The 17,139-nt window shown below is 33.7% G+C and overlaps 1 protein-coding gene across 11 annotated transcripts in view; it reads right to left on the bottom strand.

Moving 5' to 3' along the window:
* The window catches only part of FUT8 (fucosyltransferase 8), a 265,395-nt gene that overhangs the window by 139,215 nt on the left and 109,041 nt on the right, over positions 1–17,139 (bottom strand). For 3 of the 11 annotated variants that reach the window (XM_036217868.1, XM_036217866.1, XM_036217869.1), the window contains exons 1-2: positions 3,464–3,555; positions 1,418–1,545 (exon numbers count right to left, since the gene is read on the bottom strand). The exons of 3 other annotated variants lie outside the window; for them this stretch is intronic. The gene's annotated coding sequence lies outside the window, so the exon portion shown is untranslated. Of the gene's footprint in view, positions 1–1,417; positions 1,546–3,463; positions 3,562–17,139 lie in introns of those variants that run through there. 5 more of the 11 variants (XM_036217870.1, XM_036217865.1, XM_036217872.1 and 2 more) reach the window with 2 other exon arrangements.

Raw genomic sequence — 17,139 nt, 5'->3', positions numbered from 1 at the left:
TCACGTTTGAAGGATAATTTCACAAGATACAGAATTCTACATTTTTTTCTCTTAACACTTTAAAGATTTCAGTGTTCTTGCCTGCATGGTTTCTGAAGGGAAGTCAGATGTAATTCTTACTTTTGCTCCTCTATAGATAAGATGTTTTCCCCCCTATGGCTTCTTTCAAGATTATTATCTGTGTGCTTGATTTTTCTGCAGTTTGAATATGATATGCCTAAGTTGAAGTTTTTTGGGTGTATATCCTGCTTGGTGTTCTCTGAACTTCCTGGATCTGTGGTTTGAAATCTGGCATTAATTTGGGAAAATTCTCAGTCATTATTGCATCAAATATCTCTTCTGTTCCTGTTTCTCTTTCTTTTCCTGGTATTCCCATTATGAATATGTTACACTTTTTGTAGTTGTCCCAAAGTCCTTGGATAGGTTTTTCCTGTTTGTTTGTTTATTTGTTTGTTTCTCAATCTTTTTCTCTTTTCGGTTTTAGAAGTTTCTACTGATAATCTTCAAGCTCAGAGATATTCTTTCCTAAGCTGTGTTCGTTCTACTAAGCAATCCATAAAAAGGCATTCTTCATTTCTGTTACAGTGTTTTTGATCTCTAGCATTTCTTCTTAATTTTTTCCTTAGAATTTCCACTTCTCTAACTTACATTATCCATCTGTTCTTGCATGTTGTCTACTTCTTCCATTAGAGCCCTTAGCATATTAATCATAGTTGCTGTAAATTCCTGGTCTAATAATTCCAATATCCCTGCCATATCTAAATCTGATTCTGATGACTGCGCTGTCTCTTTAAACTGTGTTTTTTGCTTTTTGGTATGCCTTGTAATTCTTTTGTTGAAAGCCAGATATAATGCACTGGATAAAAGGAACTGCAACAAATAGGTCTTTAGTGATGTGGTAAGGTGTGAGGGGAGGAGAAACTGCTATAGTCCTATGATTAGGTCTCAGTCTTTCAGTGAGCCTGTGTTCCTGGGCTGTGATCTTAAGTTCTTCTCAGTTTCCCACCCACTACCATCAGGAGAAACAAGAGGCTAGAGGTGGCTAGAATCGGATTTCCCTTCCCCCACATGAACGGCTAGAACGGTCTAGACCAGGGTACTTCCCTTCCACCAGGTCAGGCTCTGATAACACCCTAACCAGTTAAGGCTCTGGTAAAATACTTTCTCTTGATGGTAAGTCTTGGAAAGGAAAACAGAATGCCTTGGCGTATTTCAAAATGGTTACTTTCCCCTCCTCCTTCAGGAAGTACTAGTAGATTTTTCTTTGATACTCACTATGAAGACTTGGTTGAGCTCATGCAGGTAAAACCATGAAAGTGTGCAGCTCACCTATTATTGGGTCCCCTAGAGTTTTCACCTCAGATTTGTCCACATTGAACCTCCAGCAATTCATCAATTACACTTTATGTTTTCCTACCCAGTACTGATTCCCTTGGAAATTTCTGCTCTGAGTTTCTGCTAGGATGAGTTGCCGTTCTCTGTATTTGCCTGTTTCTTCAATTTGGGGGTTAACAGTTGGCTGGTGACCTCATTTCTCTGAAAGATCTATGAAGAGATGTTGAATTTTCAGTTTGTTCAGTTTTTTACTTGTTCTTAGGATAGAGTGATAACTTCTAAAAGCTCTTTATATGCTAAACTGAAAACAAAAAAATCTTCATTTTCAATTTTTACCTTAACATTTACTAATTGATAAAGTGATATATAACACTCTTACGATATTAAAGAGAGAAAAAAATAGAGGTCTGAATTTGTCTCAGTGGCAAATAAATTACCTTAAATATGATTAATCATAGTGTTTACCCTATATATAAAATGTCAAAATAAAAATTATTAAACAATACACTACATCCTTTCTTCCCGAAGTAATGAAAAACATTTGGACAAATATTGTAGGAATCATTTAGATCCCACATCATTATTACAAACTAAAATATTTCCTTAAAAAGCACCTGAATATTAAGTTTCCATTAAGGGCTTTTTAAAAAAAAAAAAAAAATCTATCAGAAAGTACTGCAATCCACTGGTTACTCACACTGCTCAATTATTCGCAGAAAAATAAAGCCTGTTTCTTAATTCCTAAAATAGCATATAATCTTGTCTAAACAATTTTGAGTTTTAAGATTCTTCCTCTGGAGGAAAAAAAAAATCAGTAGGAAGCTAAAATTTGCATATGAAATTTGACATTTGGATGTCAATTCCTACCATTTACTATCATTGTAGAATTAACCTTTAGCAAATTTAATTTCCTTAGGAAATCTTTATCCACTGTAGAGTGCTGTATGTTCTTCTTATAGCAAGAAGTACAGTTAATTTTCCATATCTTACTATAAAACAGTTCATTACTTTTTATATTACTAACTTAGATTTATTCAACTGAGCTTTAACATACTTAACCACAAGCAGGCTAGTTAAATAAGATTAACATACCTAATTCACCTTAAGAAATTTGAAAACATTTAGCAAAATAAGCCTCTAAACATAGCAAGAATATGAGAATGGCCAAACACAGGGAATATATTAGCATTAGTTCACTTTACATCTATGTAAATTTTATTATTATTTCCACATCTGTGATGCATTAGGTACAACAGACATTTCTGAGCCCTTTATACAGTGAACAGATGGTGAACCATTATAAAATTAGGAGCTAGGGTAACATCCTAAGGAATTATTAATAATCTTGCTCTTCAGCCAAAGGATAGCTACAAACTTGGATAAATAATTCTCTTAGGAAGATAATGAGGAACTAGGATGAGATACATGGGAAATTATTTGAGGATGGTCAAAAAAAAGAATTGGGAAAAGTGACCACAGTAACAAGTAAAAGATTATTTAAAAGCTCCTAGAAAAAAGATTGATCTACCACAAAAATGTTTGTTAAATGAGAATGAAGACTGATACTTGTAAAAGATAGAAAGAATACTCTAAAAGTTCTACTCTTAATTTGCTAAACATAAAATATATTCCTGAGATCCCACATTCCTGAAACCCCAAATCAAAGTCATTACTTAAGTAACACTGAGACAGAGTACTTGACATAGTTTCTAGCTGAAGTAATAACCAACAAAATGGACCCAATTAGGACAGTTCACAAGAGATAAAGAAATGAAAACATCAAAAACAAAAAATAAAAAAGTAAGACTTAGTCAGGTGGATATGTGTGTAAAAATAAAACTATCCAGGTAAGAATAGCTATGTAAAAGAGACAAGATAGACTAACAGATAAAGCACAGAATATAGTCCTGTTCCAAAAAAAGTCATATGATTTTTAGAAAGTCAGTGTATCATCTCTAGAGCTTAAATAATGTAGTCTCAGTGGAATCTTTTGAGGAATAGTGATACAGCGTCAATAAGTAATAGTGTTTTCTGTATCTAAAGAGAAAAAGGGTTCCTAACTTTTAAAAAGATTAAAATTTGATTTATTAATAAAGTTATTTCAATATTAACTGTGAAAATGCCTTACCTTCCTTCCCCTAGAATATCAGAGGCTGCTGAAACCATGATATTTCCAAAGAGGGAGATTATTGCTTGAATCTGGGTCAATGAAATTATCAACTGTTCAAAATGAGACAAAAGAAAGAAATACCATTATCTACAATCATACATTTTCCTTGTTGTTAACATGAAACATATCTCACACAAACCTCATAGGCCATTCTAATGAGATATATATCCCTAGGTTTGAACTCTCCAGGGATAGCTCCTTTGAAACTAAGACTGGACAAATAGTTAACTCTATTTAAACAATTCTTGATCACTAAATGTCAATAAATTTTTTTAACTAAAAAAATTTATACATATTTACCATTATCACCCTACTTTAAATTTTTCCCCTATAAAAGAACATGAAAAAATTCAGTTAATACAAAAAGGCCCCACTGCAAAGAGAGGAGGGGAACAGGAGAGAAGGAAAAAAGAGGAGAGGAGAGAGGAAGAGAGGAAAACAGGAATATCCAAACAGCTTCAAGGACAAAAAGCATGTTCCACACCAGATCATATTTACAGTTTCTCATCTAGAATTCAACTAACATCCAACTGCAGCAATCAGCCAAGCTTAGCAAATTAAAATAACAGTAATTTTGACAGATTACCTTCTATAAATATTCAAATATGGACGTTTGTGTGCATGCAAGGGTCTCTATATGCCAATCAAAATGCTTTGCCTAGGATCCTCGAACTGAGCTTTTTTCCAACCTTCTTTTCTGTAGGAATCCCCTGAATTGTAACTTTCATTTTAACTCCTTCACCTCAGCTGATGAAGAAATCAATCATTTCTCTATTCAGAGCTTAAATTACTATCCATAGCCTGAATTAAAAATTTAAAGATAACATTCATATAAAACACCAACAGACAAAAAGGAAGTATCTAGAGTCTTTGAAAATCTAGGTCTGTAAAGACAAAAGGAAAGATCCAGTAGGGGGTGGAAGGAGAGGGTAAAGAGAGGATCTTGAAAGATGGCAACTGAATAAAAGATTAACTTTTTATTTATGTAATCCAAGTATGCATTGGTAAAGTAAAATCCAAACACAAAGAACAATAAACTTCATAAATTTGGGCTGTATTCAAAGTTCCATTAAGATGGACTACCATTTATGTGGCTCAAGGCAAGACTGTATACTTTTGATAACAAGTTTAAGCATATAAACTGTCAAAGGTGTGGAAATACAATTACAGCTGATCCTTGAACAACAATGGGTTTAAACTGTGTGGGTCCACTTATATACAGAATTTATTCAATGAATACTGTAAATGTATTTTCTATTCCTTATGATTTTCTTAATTACTTCTTCTTTCCTCTTACTTTATTTTAAGAATATAATATATAATACACATAATATACAAACTATGTGTTAGTCTGCTGTTTATGTTATCAATAAGGCTTCCAGTCAACAGTAAGCTATTAGTAGTTAAACTTGGAGGGGAGGGTGGCTGGGAGAGACCTTTTAACCCCCATATTATTCAAGGGTCAATAGTATGAAATTCCAACCAAATGCAGTTTTTGAAATCCATAGATAGTGTATTTAATCAAAAATAATGACTTTAATAAAGGCAAGGTATCTAATGCATGAATTTGCTAGTTGTCCTTCTATCTTATCTCCTATTAATCAGTTTTCCTTAAACACGTACACAATTACTGAAAAGCCTCAGATGATCCAGGAAAACTACAAGTGACAGGTATGCCTCTGTATCCAGGGCAGTACAAAAATATGGAAGAAAAGTCAACCTAATCAGAGGCATGTGCTCTTCTGTTCCCACATAGAAAGAAACAGCTATTGATACCTCTACTAAGATTGCTCAAAATATTTCTAGAAAGTCAGGCAGGCTTGCAAGACACTGACTTTGCAAGTGTCTTGAGTGCAACCACCTGAACACAGATCCAACAGTGGATCTAAGCCAGACCAGAAGTTCTCAAAGCAGGGAAGGAAGAAGAAAAGTCTGGTCTAGGGACCAGTAATTTCAATCTCCCCTGAGGGCTTTTTAGAAATGCAGAATCTCAGGCCCTATCCAGGGACCTATCAGAACCTGAATCAGAATCTGAATTTTAACAAGATCCTCGAATAATTCATATACACTTTAAAATTTGAGACACTCTGCAGGAAGAACAATATTACACTTAGAAAGAAAGTATAATCTTCTGTTCAAAGATTGGTTCCCACTGCAGGCCACTGTTGAGTCAATAAGCAATCAATTTTTAACCTCTGGTCTACAGCATCATTATTTCCACCACAAATTTTTTTCTTTATTTTTTAAATAATCTCAAAAAACAGAAACCCCTTAAAATCCAAAGAAATGAGTATCTAATTATTAAATCTTAGGTCCCATGAAAGGCTGTGACACTGATATCTTAGAGTAAGTGGTCCTGTCTTATGCCTCCAAATCACATTAACTAAAGTTAATTTTAAATAATAATAATTATTATTTTCATTCCAAATCCTAGATACTAAGAGCATGTGGGGGGTCCCAGTAGCTAAGAAAAGGACCAAGAGACCAAAAGCTTATGCTATTGTATAACTAGAAGAAGAAAAGGCTCTATGTACTTGTTATCCAGCTATTGTCTCTAAGCTCCAAATCCACCCTTTAATGCTCAGCTCCGTTACACTGAAAACAGAACTCTGGAAACCATTTTTCTCTTCTGCCAGCTAGCTTCCTCATACTGCCAATAAGGGCATAAGGAGAAACTTGCTTTGTCCAGTCAGTATTGCCGGGGTAGACCTTCCATCCCAGCAATAGCAGCTGGTGACAGCCACCAGTTTTTTCTGGCACTCTCAGAAGTACTCCTCAGAAGTATCAGCTACATCTAAGCAGTACCCCATCCAGAGGTCTTGAACCCCAACTCTACTCCAAGCTTTTCTTTGTTCCCCCAGTCCAATGGATTGTTGTTGCTTTCTGCAATTAGTGTCTCTGGGTTACTCCAGTGTTCCCCTTTCGCTCGTTCAGCCCTCTAATACCTATATAACCCACTCTCTATATTAAATTTTCTTGGCAGAAATACTTGAGTAAATAGTTTCCTTGTCCAGATTCTAACTGATGCATCATGGCTATCTAGAAGGAATAAAATTCAGTGTGCTCTCGATCACTTTGGAAAACTACTTTCCGAAAACATGATAGTTCATGAGAAAATATTTACCACTTCTCATCAAAAATAGGTGCAAGATGAGAAATGGATGCAAGTACAGTTGAGAAAGGAAGAGGAAACAGAACCTAAGAGAGTAATGCATTAAAACCAACATCATGGTAAAAAATACATTTTAGTGCCCCCCCCAAAAAAAAGAAAAGGACAATAAAAAGCCTAAAACATATACAAGTTCCCACCCCTGAAATAATAATAAAAAAATTGTGAGTTTAAAAAAAAAAGTGGAAAAACATTATTCTTCTGCTTCTGCCATTGTTTAGTTTTATTAGAGTAGTTTTACACTGAGTTTGAGTTACTATACTTTCAGGAAACTGTTCAGAAATTAGGGAGAACTCAAAGATTACAAAAAATGATGAAAGTAACAGAAAACAGGATCCATGAAGAAAGATTCAAGATGTCAAACTTTTTTTAGTCCAATCTAATGCTGCCTCCCAATTTAAAGAGTTCTGACTTGCAATGCTTCTTCATCCCTATGGATGTTTAAAATGATAGAAGACATAAAATGGACCTTAGCTTATTCATTCTCCTTCAAATCACTAAAGTAGTAGCTACTAATGCAGTTTACACATGAGAATGACCTAGAATATATTTTTACACAAATCATAATATTGATGATAATGATGCCAGAACACTAATGCCAGAGATCTGATTTAACTGGTCTGAGAGCATAGGCATATTTGGGGGGCAGGGGGGCCGGGGAGGGGGGAACAACAAAAACAGAAAATACCCAAATATTTATAGTGTACTGACAGAAGGATTGAGAACCACTAAATGGAATATTCTATAACTTTACTATTCAAGGTATCGTCTAAGGACTAGAGCTACATCCAGACTACCTGGGGAGCTTCTTAGAAGACAGCGTCTCAGGCCTACTCCAGCATCTCAGGCCTATTTCAAAACCTATGAGTAAGAATCCACATGTTAACAAGATCCCCGAGTAATCTGTATGCACATTAAAGTTTGAAAATATACTGTTCTATTATAGTTTGAAAGACTATGAGAAAGAAAGTCCAAACTCTAACCTAAAAATAACTTTCAGAGTTGAAATTTTTCTAAAGTTTTAATCATTAAGTGTCTTTAGAGTCTATTATAGTTTACTGAGAATGTTATTTTAGTGAGTGAAGAATAATATTTAACAATATTATTATTTATTCAGCATGTAGTACCTGTAGGCACCATTCTCTACAAAATGATTTAATCCTCAACACATATCTACAAAATAGGTCATTTTTTAATCCTTGTTTTACAGAAGGAAACTAAGGCGAGAGTTATACAAAAAAAAAAAAAAAAAAAAAAAACCCAACTTGCTCCAGGTCACATAACTATTAAGTGGCAAAACTGAGAAATGAACCTACATAGTCTTGTTTAAGAGCTCATACTCTTCACTACAAAATACTACTACGTTTACCAATAACACCCCAAAACATTCTGAAATCATTCAGGAGGAAAGTATAATTATTAGTAATGAAAATGCTCTAAGAGTAAAATAAAAAAATCAACAGAGTTATAAAAGTTATATAATTACATCGATACTGTTGTGGCTCTTGGTGACCCACACTTAAAACAGAGAGGAACATGGCAGAGAAGATGGTAACTCAGGAGGTTACTTATAACGTCAACATTGTTACTATTTTGGGGTAAGTGATAACATACCAATACTGTACATGAGACTATCCTACAGAAGAAAAAATCTTAGTAATAACCACTCTCATCTATATTTGAGAAATAACTGAAATCCCATTTTAGGAAATACAATCTCCTTAATGACTCCTTAATTCACCCCTATAATTGTTCCTACTGCCACCACTCCCACCTTTAAAAAGTAAAGTACTTAAGGCTATGATTATTTTTCACAGTGAAACAGGCATGACGTAAATTTAGTCTGATTTTTCTTCTCTTCCGTACCCCACTGCTCCTAACTTCTAAAAAAGCCCAATCCGCTCGTCATTACAAAAGCAAAAATTCCAGTCCCACTAAGACCCAAACGTTACTTGTGAAAATGTTGAAGATGATTTTTAAAGAAGAGGTCAGACAGGGGCTGTCAGTAAAAGGCCTAAAAGAAAGTTTTAATAATTCATGTGAATTCTAAATAACACGATAGAATAGCCAAAGTTCCCAGAGATAAATAATATTATTGTACTGGCAAAGAGAATGAGTTTAAAATATGCAAAATTATATCCTATGAATATTTAAAGCAGAGCAACAATTTCTAAGATGTTTTAGCTTCATTCAGTCTAAGAATGCTCCTAAAAAATGTGTACAATACCTTTCTCACGAACAATGACAAAGCTCTGATCACCTAGTTTCTGAGAATGAACAAAACTACAGATATTAAAAATAGAGTTCCTTAACCCATAATAATTATTAAAGTGGATGCTGGAGAAAGATTTGGGGGCTAAAAATACCAATGCAAAGACTGAAATGTAGTCTTCTGAACACCTAAGTTTAAAATTATGACTTGAAGCAATTCATTGGTCTCTTTGGAAGAAGTTTTACCTGAAGAATCTAAGAAAGCTGAAGTCCATATGAAGCATTGTAGGGATGCAACATGATTTCCCAAATTGTAAAGTAAGACTTTCCAGGAAACCAACACAGCAAAACCCAAAAGAGTGTTCTAAGGAGGCAAGGCAACTGTCAAAAAACACAGAAGCTAAGGAGTCCTGATATAACTTTTCATTAACTAATATGACTAAAAAAATGACCCACACCAAAACTCCTTGCAAACTTCCATTGGGTTTTAATAATCCATTAGTTATATAAATTATTTGTAGTTATTGTTTTCTTCTACTTAGCACCAGAAAACCACTCTCTTCACCTCTCCACTTAGCATCATAAAATATGTTCTCAATCTGCCTTTCTTTCCTACCCTATTCAAAATAACTATATCTGAATACTAAAGTAAAATATATATTTATGAAAAGATAAAACTATTCCTCAAATAAGTAATAATACTAGTTGAATGAATAAATATCACTAACCGTACTACCCTCATAACACAGAAAAATCATATTTTATATATATCATGTGTAAAAATTTAAATGAAAAAAATTTATCACCTCCATCACCAATAAAGTAGAAAACTTATTATATCAGAGAAAAATAACTATTAAAAATCACAAGAATCATTTCTTAATCATTAGGAAGAATAAATTAAAAAGATGATTCCCAAACTTCAAAGTGAATCAGAATTATGTATTAAGCTAGTAAAATTACAGAATTTGGGCTCCATAACCAGAGATTCTGATTCATAAAGTCTGAGTTCCTGAGGATGAACCCAAAACTCTACATTTTAACAAGCTTCCTGAGTACGATGCAGATTATCCTTGAACTACACTTTAATATACATTTCACTTTCAAACCACTGTCAACTTTGTAATAAGTCCTTTAAGTTTGATCAGAATGTTCAATTCTTTCTCTCTTCTTAACAGCCTCAACTTTTGATTAAACTACATGCTTGGAACTAACAAAGAAAGAAATAAAAGCAACCTGTTACTGGACATATATCACTATGGGCCGTGGACTTCACATAATCTATAGTATACATATGAATTAAATAATATACTGCATGTAAAGGACCTAACAGGGTATCTGGTTAAAATAAGCAAATGCTCAATAAAAGTAGCTACTAGTTGAAAACTAATGTCCACACAAAAACCTGCACATGGATGTTTATTCACAACTGCCAGAACTTGGAAGCAACCAAAACATCCTTCAGTAGGTGAGTGAATAAATAAACTTTGGTACATCCAGACAAAGGAGTATTATTCAGTGCTAAAAAGGAATGACCTATCAAGCCATGAAATGAAGGAAACATAAAGACAAAGAAGCCACTCTGAGATTCCAACTATATAACATTCTAGAAAAGGTAAAACTATGGAGACAATACAAAGATCAGGAGTTATCCAGGGGGGAAGTGGGATAAGAAGGAAGGATAGGCATAGAGGGCAGTGAAAATATTCTGTATGGTATTATAACAATGGATACATGTCATTATATGTTTGTCTGAACCCACAGAATGTGCAAGACCAGGAGTGAACCCTCAGGTAAATTATGGACTTTGGGTGACTGATGTGTCAACGTAGGTTCATCAATTGTAACAAATGCACCACTCTAGTGGAGAATGATAATGGAGGAGGCATGTGATGGGGCAGGGATTAAATGGGAAATCTCTGTACCTTACTTTCAATTTTGCTGCGAACATAAAACTGCTCTAAAAAAAAAAATTTAAGTCTTTATTAAAGAAAAATAACAGTAAGTTGCAATTATCCCTAACAATAGAGATAGTACTTGATGTGGGTACTCATAATGACCTTAAGAAGTGATTGCTATTATTTCCCAATTGCAGTTGAGAAAACAAAGGTGTAGTAACTTGCCCAGGGATAGTTAAGGAGCAAAGAGAGACAAGAATCAAGATAGTCCATATAACTCCAAAACCTGAACTCTTTAACTTAAGCTAATTTTCTGAAGCAGCAGGGCAACAACAGCAGATACAAAACCACTCCACTATAATAACCACCCTTTAAAAGAAAATTTTCCTGAGTCATCCCGAGGTCAATGATGTCTTAGACATACTCTCACAAATGTTCTTATATGACTAAGAAGTAAAGAAGGACAGGCATAAATCTGTGATGGGTGGCTAAGGACAGATCATTATAATAACTAAAATTAAGTATAGATTAATGAAGGAACTAGTTTGTATTAAGGAATGTTCTAATAAATATAATACTTAATATTTAAAGAGTATTTATTGTTTTCATGGCCACTCTAGAATTATAAATCAATAATAACTCCATGACAAGGGTCAATATGACTATTAACCTTCCAGCAGAAAATATGAACAGACAGGTTAATGAAATCTAGTCTAAGGTCATTCAATGTTAACTTTTAACTAAAAGAAGTTACAAACTCAATCTTGTGACTCTCCATACCTAAGACTGTGATGATTAGCTAAGAGTCTAAAAAGCCACAGGGGTTTCAAATTCAAAACAACTAAGAGACTTCTATATTTCACCCGCACAAAATATGAACATAATAAATAGGAATTTCAAAGTTCTCTAACATAATGCTTTCTACCCAAATTCTGTAAAATCTGATTAGGTTGCTAATGACTAAGTTTTGTATATAAATCATTTATTTTTAAAAACATTCTGTAACTTTTCTCAAAACATCTTTTCACCTCATCTCAAGTTCCTCCCAAGTGGCTATTGTTTTCTTTCTTCCAAGTATGTTTCTAGCTTACCTGTTCCCACCACTCAGCCCCAAAACGATAAGCACAAACCTCCCTCAACCCCACTTAAACCAAGACCATACGTACAACAAATAAAACACAACTAGTCATGGCAAAAAGACTATATTCATATACTGATAACATCAGCATATCACTAAAAATAAAAACTCGGAAAATAGAAACTGATGATAAAAGTACATTCTGGTGTGTTAAAATGTACAGAGTAGAAACTGTATTTTAACCTGGTATCACTCAACAAGTTAACACAAGTCCTCTAGCTGCTGTTTAATTGTATAAATCTTACAATTTTACAGATAACTCTCTAAGATTTTTAATTAAATGTGTCAAATACAGGCTCTTAGACAATATCTAATACAAAACAATATATAAATACAACATAGCCAGGAAGAACAAATACCTCCCGTTTGTTCACTCTCTCCTTAAAGGAAATAAAATCTTCACAACCTGTCCTATACAAACCAAAGAAGCTCTGGATTCACTGGACGGCTACTGCCCAGGAAACCCCAGTACTATAGGAGGAAGTCAAAGTGAGAATATGAGAACACTTCCTTCTGCTGAAGATCTGTTCATTAAACATGTAAAAGTACATACCTCCATTACCCAAATTTTTACGAAGAATGCATATCATACTTTTACAGTTAGGCAAGATTTACTGTCATTTTTTATGTGGTAAGTTTATTCGGTTTGTGTGGGTTTTTAGGGGGGAATTTTTTTTGTTTTTTTCATTCTTGTTTTGAGAAAAAGGCAGCTTTTAGAAATTCCTGCTTGAGGAATGTAACCTTAAACATATTAAATCCTATAAAAAGCAAATCAGTAACATGAACGGTTCCAGACAGAGGTACAGAATCCCTGAACCAACAACCACCGTATTTCAAGAGTAAGAACTGTGTGATTCTCCAGTCTCCAGACCACTCTCTATAGAAAAGCACTATCCCTCTAACTAAATAACATTCTCAGAACCTCAAACAGCAGGAAGCTTAAACATCTGGTAAATCTTTCCCCTCCTTTTCTTACGAAGTATAAAAAATGTGTTCCCCTCCTGAGCAGATTCTCTGGACGCAACTGAATAATGATGCCTTTCAGCCCCAGACTGCCATTCACTCTTTGTTTGCTATACACAGAGGGAGGATAAGCCATCTATTTGTAATTCAATCAGAAACTGTTAATGAATACAGAAACAGTACCAATCTTTTATTTTCTAATGATACATAAATCCACTGTCAAGTTAGGTAGTCAGTGGCCAATGTGGCCATTGAGCATGTGAAACGAAATATGGCTAGTTTGAACTGAGAAATGTTTAAGTGTAAAATACACACCAATTTCATTCAACGACTTACTAAGAATAAAACAATGTAAAATATTTCACTGATATTTTTATAAGTTGTTGAATGTTTTTATATTAGTTGTTGAAATAATATTTTTAATATATTAAGTAAAATATATTATTAAAACTAATTTCACCTTTTCTTTGTACCCTCTTTAATGTGGTTACCAGAAAATTTATAATTACATGCATGGTTAATATTATATTTCTATTGGACAGCCAGAGTCTATAAAATTAGTGATCATAAACTCTTACTAAACTATTCATATATCAAGTTTTTGTGCTTATAGCATAAAATTAGTCATTACAATAGCCTCACCAAAATTCCCTTTCCCCAATTTGCAAAGTAAATTATATTCCATTTCCTTCCTTTCTAATACCTTCATTCAATCTTGAACTGAGTAATAAATTCTATAATACTTCACATCCTCCACCTCCACCACCCCTCCCAAGTTTCTGGCCTTACATATTCATCTATTATCTTTAATGGCTATCACACTTAGAGAAGTGGAAGCAGAGAATTTTGCCCAAAGGGGCCTCCAGGTTATCTCTAAGAAGCAATAGTGGTAGTATTAAGGGTTCAGTTTCTAGAATCAGATAGTCCTAGCATGAACCCAGCCTCCCAATGTGCAAAGCACTATAGTTCAGTTTCCTAGACTATAACAAAGGTAAATAAAATTATCATTTAATATTAAATTAATATTTAGTTTAACTAATATGTATATTAAAATATCAATATCCTGGGTTGTGAGATAATATAAGAAAAGCATTTAGAACAGTGTTAATAAATATTAGCTATTATTGTTATCTTTAGCATATCCAATAAAATGTAAAAGAAACAGAACAATAGATGAAGAGGGGTGTCATTTGGGGCTGAAAAAACAAAAAATTCCAAACACAAAAGCCTATAAGAAAGTTTACTGCATCACATAATAGAAAGATTCCTCAATATGAGAAATAGTCAAGCTAATTCTAGGACCCTGTAAAAGGTACCTTCAAAGGAGTTGCAGTAAACGTTCCTAAGTACCTCTTCGGCCCTCTATGCTCCTGTCAAGTATTTTACAGTCTGGAACCTATCCCATTGAAAATATTCATCGAGTCTGAAAATTGTACATTCTTTATGGTACATTTGATTCAGCTACCGATTACATACCTAAAAAGTCAATAAGCTCCTATGTACAGCCATGGGAGAACCCAAATTTAGACTTTCACTACATGGCAACCCAAGTTAAAAATATGTCCACTCACATCTAAAACTAATATAGTATTGTATGCTAACCATATTTTAATAATAAAAATAATAATAAAATGCTTTTAGGGGAAAAATGTCTACTCTTACCTAAAAGCTCAAAAAGCAGAAAATATTTGTGAAAAGGTCAAAATGCTCCCTCTGTCACTTGTGGCGTACCAAGTCTCATAAACTTAGAGCAGGTTCAGGTGGGTAGATCTTTAACTCAAGCCAAAATCTAAATTGGCTGAACCTTTCGTTATCCTTTTCATATTCTGCTGTATATTACAGACATTTGCATTATTTTATTTGCTTCTTCACCAAATTAGAAGTATCTTAAAGGCAAAGACTATATCTTCCTGAATTCAAAAGTCTACAATCCTGATTCTGATATATTGGAAACTCAAATATTTATCATGCTGTATTAAATCTATAGTTATAAAAACAATTATTAACACCTTTGTGAAGTCTTCAGTTTTGAAAACACTTTCATATGATTTCGTTTGACTGTCCCAACAATCCTATAGTCACATCAGAAACATAGACTCATTTTTCGTGAAGTAACTGAAGCTCAGAAGTCTAAGTAACTAATTCAAAATCATTCACTTTTGTATGTTTTAATGGGCAAACCTTTAGTCCTTAAGCCATGCTGGTCACAACTGACAAGGCAGAAGAATTGCACTGCACCACGCCACACCACACTAGAGCCTTTCTTGAAAAGAATCGGTAGGGGAAAGAAGATAAAAGACAGTGACAACAAATTTTGATGATGAGATAAATGTATGGACAGTCTTTAAATGAAATTAAATTGCTTTTCACATTTCATTTTTCCTATCTTATCGAAATCTCAAAGTTTTATTTTCCTTTCTAAAAGATTCTTCTTTATTCTCACATAATTAGTTGTATCTTCATCATCAAAATTATACTCCACCTGAAGTTTTACCTGCTATCTTCTCTCATATGTACAAGCCAATCTATGTTTTAAAAGTTACGCAATTCTGTTAACATAGTTTCTTGTTCTATCTTAATGTGTTTTACTATTCTTTTGAATTCACCATTGAATTATCTGAAATGGCTTTTGTTCGATTTTACCCTCTTAAAAATAATCTACTATATAAGTCCACATTCTGATATTCCCACTAGACTCATGAGAAAAGATCTGGCAGTTTCTCTATAAAAGTTCCTACAATTATCAATCAATCAACATCAGCTGACATCCAAGCTTATAAAAGCAATGTTAACTTGCTACCTGTTGTCCATCACTCCTGAGTCTATATTTAGAAGTCCATACATCTCCTGTTTAATCAATGACTTAAGGTAATTCACTTGACTTCTCTGAAATGAGTTTCCTCATGTGTAATAACAAGAAAGTTCATCTAGAATTTCTGAGGTTAAGATCTAAAGAGTTCTTGAGTCTGGAGATTTAAATCCAAGTTTATTTATCCTTTAAAAGTTGATTTATTATTTCAATGTACATATTTGCACCTTCTCCACCCCACTGGAAGGTAAGAACCATACATCTTTGCACCTTTATCCCTTTGGACAGGGCACTATGCACATACGGGCATGTTTCATTTGCTTTTCTACCTGAAAGTGTCCAATTGTTAGCTTTGGCAGAAGACTTTTGATCTTCTATGTGAGACTGAACCTCAAATAACCACAATTTTGAACCAAATTCTGAGAAGGTAACACTGTAAAATTCTGGTTAGAATCCAAATTATGTTATTATAACCCTTGATCAATATTCAGCATAACTAGCATCTGAAAAAAAGATGGTAATTAATTGAGACAGTGAGATTGGCCCCAAACCTTGCTCTTAGCCACGGTTCTCTATAACTATTATATTCAATCCCTGACCGATGAACTGAAAGCCAGACCTTAGAATGACATCCACGTTCCTAAATCATAACATTACAGGAAAGGAGAGTAAAGGGAGCACTAACATGGATGTGTATTTAACGTCTGATTTAATATAATAGAACGTGTTCCAAAAATTATGAGATTTACCGAATTTTCAGAAAAAGTTAACGGCAAGTTCCTACTACAGTAAAATCTGAAGAAATGTTTTTTAAAAATAGATGTAAGGTTTTGCAGATATTTCCAGCAAATACTAATAATGTCAACATTAGCTTAAATTTACATTGAAAAACTACTATCCTTCTAATTAGTTTTAGCAGACGCTTAGGCCTTGATAAAAATCATTAAACTGTGTTTGGAATACATATATATCTATATAACGCAGAAATGATCTAACAAAAATCATTTAACTGTGCGTGTAGTATGAGAACTAAAAGGGTCCGGAACTTTAATAATGAGTCACAAATAATCACCACATCTGCATACAGTTAAAACATATGGCTCTCCAGTTTCGGGAATCTTGAGATTACCAAAACTTTTACAACTAAATTTGGGTTACCTGAGGTTAGGGAAAGAGATGCGAAAGGGGAGTGAGGAGCCTTTAAAAGCCCCTATTTTGACTAAATCTGCAGCTGTAATTACAGCTGTTCTGAAGCTTTTCTTGGAAGTGCCCAGATACTTTTTAAAAAAAAAAATAATAACCAAAAGTGGCTTTTTAATAAACTAAAGAATCTGACAGGACTTCTTCATAGTTAAAAGCTATTTTTTACTATATAACTAATATTCTGTTGTTTTTGCTCTGTAACTAATAGATAAGAATTGTTATATAAATGCAAGAAGCAGTCTC

The sequence above is a fragment of the Rousettus aegyptiacus genome, unplaced genomic scaffold, assembly GCF_014176215.1.
Source record: "Rousettus aegyptiacus isolate mRouAeg1 unplaced genomic scaffold, mRouAeg1.p scaffold_m13_p_3, whole genome shotgun sequence".
Taxonomy (NCBI): domain Eukaryota; kingdom Metazoa; phylum Chordata; class Mammalia; order Chiroptera; family Pteropodidae; genus Rousettus; species Rousettus aegyptiacus.
Note: the sequence above shows the minus strand (reverse complement) of the source record. Positions and strands in the feature narration are given on the sequence as shown.